This window comes from Dipodomys merriami, unplaced genomic scaffold (assembly GCF_024711535.1).
Source record: "Dipodomys merriami isolate MVZ:Mamm:240054 unplaced genomic scaffold, mDipMer1.0.p SCAF_40, whole genome shotgun sequence".
NCBI classification, from domain to species: Eukaryota; Metazoa; Chordata; class Mammalia; order Rodentia; family Heteromyidae; genus Dipodomys; species Dipodomys merriami.
In genome coordinates, this window is record NW_027205604.1 from 2956876 (window position 1) to 2963140 (window position 6265).

The window sequence follows — 6265 nt, forward strand, 5'->3', positions numbered from 1 at the left end:
AACCCTAACCTTCACACTCACCCTCACCCTAACCCTAGCCCTACCCCTCAGGCTAATGCTCACACTAACCCTAACCCTAACACTAATCCTCACCCTATCCCTAACCCTAAACCTAACCCTCACCCTCACCATAGCCCTGACTCTAACACAAACCCTCACCCAAACCCTCACCCTAAACCTAACCCTAATGCTAAACCTAACACTCACCTTCACTCTAACCCTCACCATAATCCTTTCCCTCACCCTAATCCTAACCCTCACCCTCACGCTAACCCTCATCATAACCTTCAACCTAACCCTAACCCTAACCCTCACCCTAACCCTAATCCTAACCCTAACCCTATCCCCAACCCTCACCCTAACCTTAACCTTAAACCTCACCCTCACCCTAACCCTCACGCTAACCCTTACCCTCACCCTAACCCTAACACTAACGCTCACCCTTACTCTCACCCTCATCCTCAGCCTAACCCTAACCCTAACCCTAATCCTAACTCTAACCCTAACCCTAACCCTCCCCCTAACCCTAACCCTCAACCTAACCCTAACCCACACCCTAACCTTCACCCTCACTCGAACCCTCACCCTCAACGTCACCCTAAACCTAAATCTCACCCTCACCCCAATGCTAACCCTAACCCTAACACTAACCCTTACCCTAACCCTCACCATCACCCTAACCGTGACCCTAAACCTAACCCTCACTTACACCCTAACATTCACCCTTACACGAACCCTCACCCTCACCCTAACCCTCAAACTCACCCTAAACCTAAACCTCACCCTCACGCTCAACCTAACCTTATCCCTAATCCTAACCATCACCCTCACCCTCACCCTAACCCTGACCCTAATCGTAAACCTCAACCTAACCCTAACTTACACCGTAACCCTAACCCTCGCCCTCACCCTAAACATAAACCTAACCCTAAACCTAAGCCTCACCATTACCCTCACCCTAAACCTAATGCTAACCCTAACACTCACCCTCACTCTAACCCTCACCCTAACCCTTATCCTCACACTAACCCTCAACACTAACTTCAACACTAACCTCAACACTAACTCTCAAATTGACCCTAACCCTCACACTAACCTTAACGCTCACCTCACACCCTAACCCCCACCCTCATCCGAAACCTCACCCTCACCCAACCCTCAACCTCACCCTAAACATCACCCTAACCCTAACCCTCACCCTAAGCCTAACCCTCACCTGAACCCTAACACTCATCCTAACCCTCACCCTCATCCTAATCCTCACCCTAACCCTAAACCTAACCCTTACCTACTGAAACCCTCACCCTCACCCTAAACCTTACCTTCACCCAAGCCCTCACCCTAACCCTAATTTTAAACGTAACCCTCACCCTCACACTCAACCTCACCCTCAGCCTAAACCTAACCCTAATCCTAACCCTAAACCATACCCTCACCCTCACCATAACCCTCACCCTCACCCCAAACCTCAGCCTCATCCTAACCATAACCCTAAACCGAAGCCTAACCCTCATCCTAACAATCACCATAACACTCACTTTAACCTTAACCCTCACTCTCAACCTCTCACCCTAACCCTTACCATCACCTAACCCTAACGCCAAGCCTTACAGTAAACCTAAACCTCACCCTAAATCTAACCCTAACCCTCACCCTAGCCATCACCCTAACCCTCATTCTAACGCTAACCCTAACCCTAACCCTCACACTCACCCTAACCCTCACCCTAACCCTTAAACTCATCCTCAACCAAACTCTCACACTAACCTTAAACCTCACCCTAAACCTCACCCTCACTCTCAAACTCACCCTCAGCCTAACCTTAACCATGACACTAATCCTAACCTCACCCTCACCCTCACACTCACCCTAACCCTAACCCAACCCTAACCCTCACCCTGATCCTGACCCTACCCCGAACCCTAACCCTAACCCTAATCCTCACCCTCACCCTCACCCTACCCCTAACCCTAACCCTAACCTTCACCCTAACCCTCACCCTAAACCTCACCCTCACCCTCACCCTAACCCTCACTCTCTCCCTAACCCTAACCCTAACACAAACCCTGACCCTGACCTCACCATCAGCCTAACCCTCACCCTAACCCTCACCATCACCCTAACCCTCACCCTAACCCTAAAACTTACCCTCTCCCTCACCCTAACCATAACCCTAACCCTAAACCTAACCCTCACCCTAACACTCACCATAACATTCTCGCTAACCCTAACCCTCACTGTAACCCTTACCTTCACCCTAACCCTAACCTTAAACCTAACCCTCACACTAAACCTAACACTCACCCTAAACCTAACCCTCACCCTAATCTTCACCCTAAACATAACCCTAAACCTCACCCCAATGCTATTCCTAACCCTAACCCTAACACTGACACTAACCCTCACCATCACCCTAACCGTCACCCTAACCTTAACCCTCAACCACACCATTACCTTCACCCTCACCAGAAACCTCACCCTCACCCTAAACCTCAACCTCACCCTAAACATCACACTAACCATAACCCTCAACCTAACCCTAACCCTAATCCTCAACCTCACCATAAAACTCACCCTTACCCTCACTGTCAACCTAACCCAACCCTAAACCTACCCCTACCCCTAACCCTAACCCTAACCCTAACACTAACCCTAACCCTAAACCTAACCCTAACCCTAACGTAACCCTAATCCTAACCCTCACTCTCACCCTCACCTTAACCTTAACCCTAACCCTAACCCTTAGCCTAACCGTAACTCTCACCCTAAACCTAACCCTAACCCTCACGATCACCCTAACCCTAACCATAACCGTAACCCACAGCCTCACCCTAGGGCTAACGCAGACCCTAAACTTCACCCTCACCCTAATCGTCACCCTAACCCTTATCCTCACACTAACCCTAACCCTAACTCTAACCCTGACCCTCACCCTAAACCTAACCCTCACCATAACCCTAACCCTAACCCTCACCCTAACCCTCACCCTCACCCTAACCCTAACCTTCAATCTAATCCTCACCCTATCCCTACCCCTAACCCTTACCTACCAAAACCCTCAACCTCACCCTCACTCTCACCCTAACCCTCGCCCTCACCAAGGCCCTAACCCTAACCCTAATCCTAACTATAACCCTCACACTCACCCTCATCCTCACCCTCAACCTTACCCTAACTCTAACCCTAATCCTAAACCTAACCCTCACCCTCACTCTCACCCTAACCGTAACCCTAATCGTCAGCCTCACCCTAACTGTTACTCTAACCCTAACCCTAACCCTCACCCTAACACTCACCATAACAGTCACGCTAACCATAAACCTAACTCTCACCCTAACCCTCACACTAACCCTTACCCTCACCCTAAACCTAGCCCTATCCCTCACCCTAACCCTTGACCTAATCCTCACCCTCACCCTAACCCTCACACTAACTCTATCACTCACACTTACTCTCACCCTAAGCCTACCCCTAAACCTAACCCTAATCCTAACCCTCACCCTCACCCTAACCCTAAACCTAATCCTAACGCTCACCCTCACCCTCAACCTAATCCTAACCCTAACCCTCAACCTAACCTTCACCCTCACTACAACCCTAAGCCTAAACCTCACCCTCACCATAATCGTAAGCCTAACCCTAATCCTAACCCTAACTCTCACCCTAACCCTCACCCTAAACCTAACACTAACCCTAAACCTCACCCTCACCCTTACCCTCACCCTTACCCTTATCCTCACACTAACCCTAACCCTCAACCGAACTCTAACCCTACCCCTCACCCTAACCCTCACCATAACCCTAACCCTCACCCTAACTCTCACCGTCACCCTAACCCTCACCGTAAACCTCAACGTCACCCTAACCCTTACCGTAACCCTAAACCTCACCCACACCCTAATCACTACCTGCTCCCGAAGCCTCACCCTGAACCAACACTCACCCTCACCCTAAACATCACCCTAAACATCACCCTAACCCTCACCCGAACCCTCACCGTAACCCTCACCCTAACCCTAACCCAAACCCGAACCTTCACCCTAACCCTCACCCTCAGCCTAACCCTAAACCTAACTGTAATCCTAACCCTAACCCTTACCCTAACCCTCACTCTAATACTAAATCTTACCCTCACCCTCACCATTACCCTAAACCAAATCCTAAACATAACCATCCCCCTAACCCTCCCCCTAAACCTAACGCTCACCCTAACCCTCACCCTCTCCCTAACCAGCATCCCAACCCTTATCCTCACACTATACCTAACCCTAACCTTAACCGTAACCCTCACCCTAACCCTAACCCTATCCATCACCCTAACCCTCTCCCTAACCCTAACCTTCACCCTAACCCTCAACATCACCCTAACCCTCACCCTAACCCTAACCCACAACTTAACCCTGACCCGAACCGATCCCTCACAATCACCCAACACTCACCCTCACCCTAAACATCACCCTAAGCTTACGCTCACCCTAACCCTAACACTAACCCTCACCCTAACCCTAACCATCAGGCCCACCTTCACCCTAACCAAAACCCCTCGCCCTCCCCCAAGCCCTCACCCTAACCCGAACCCTAACTGTAACCCTCACCCTCACTCTCAGCCTAACCCTAACCCTAACTCTAACCCTAACCCTAAAACCCTCATCCTCACCCTATTTGTAACCCTAAACCCTAACCCTCACACTAACACTCACCATAACACTCACACTAACCCTAACCCTCACTCTCACCCTAACTCTCACCCTAACCCTTACCCTCACCCTAAACGAAACCCTAATCATCACTCTAACACTCACCCTAACCCTAAACATAACCCTCATCCTAACCCTAACCTTAACCCTATCCCTAACCCTCACTCCAATACTAACCTTCACCCTAAACCTAACCCTAACCATAACACTCACCCTCACACTAGCCCTTTCCATAACAATAACTCTCACCCTCACAGGAGTAATCACCCTAACCCTAACCCTAACCCTAACCCTCACCCTCAACCTGACCTTAACCCTAACCCTATCCCTAACCCTCACCCTAATCCTAACCCTCACCCTAAAACTAACCCTAACCCTCACACTCACCCTAATCTTAACCCTAACCCTAACCCTGATCCTAAACCTCACCCTAACCCTAAGTCTAACCCTAAACCTCACCCTCATTGTAACCCTCCCCCTAACACTTACCTTCACCCTAACTCTAAAGCTAACCATGACCCTAATCCTCACACTAACCCTAACCCTAACCCTCTCTCTAACCCTAACCTTCACTCTAACACTAACACTTACCCTCACCCTCACCGTTACCCTAAACCTAAAACTAACCCTAACCCTCCCCCTAACTGTCCCACTAAACCTAATGCTAACCCTCACCCTCTCCCTAACCCTCACCCTAACCCTTATACTCACACTATCCCTAACCCTAACCTTAACCATAACCCTCACCCTAACCCTAACCCTACCCCTCACCCTAACCCTCTCCCTAAGCCTAACCTTCACCCTGACCCTAACCCAAATCCTCACCATCACACTAAACCTCACTCTAACCCTGACCCACACCCACAAATAAACCCTAACCCTCATCAGAACCCTCACACTCACCCAACACTCACGCTCACCCTAAATATCACCCTAACCCTAACCCTCAACCTAAACCTAACACCAACCCTCACCCTAACCCTAACCCTCACCCTCACCCTCACCCTCCCCATAACCCCTCGCCCACCCCAAGACCTCACCCTAACCCTAACCCTAACTGTAACCCTCACCCTTACACTCAGCTTCAGCCTAACCCTAACCCTAACTCTAATCCTAAACCTAACCCTCACCCTCACCCTAACCCTCACCCTAACCCTAACCCTAACCCTCACCCTCACCCTAATCATAACCCTAAGCCAACCCCTCACCCTAACACTCACCCTAACAGTCACGCTAACCCTAACCCTCACTCTCACCCTAATTCTCACCCTAACCCTAACCCTCACCGTAACCGTAATCCTACCCCTCATTCTAAGACTCACCCTAACCCTAAACCTAACCCTCAACCTAACCCTAACCCTAAACCTATCCCTAACCCTCACCTTAATCCTAACCGTCACCCTAAACCTAAACCTAACCCTAAGGCTCAACTTCACACTAGCCCTCACCCTAACAATAACCCTCACCCTAATACTAGCACTCACCCTAACCCTAACCCTAACCCTAACCTTAACCCTAACCCTCCCCCTCACCCTCAACCTCACCCTAACCCTAACCCTATCCCTAAA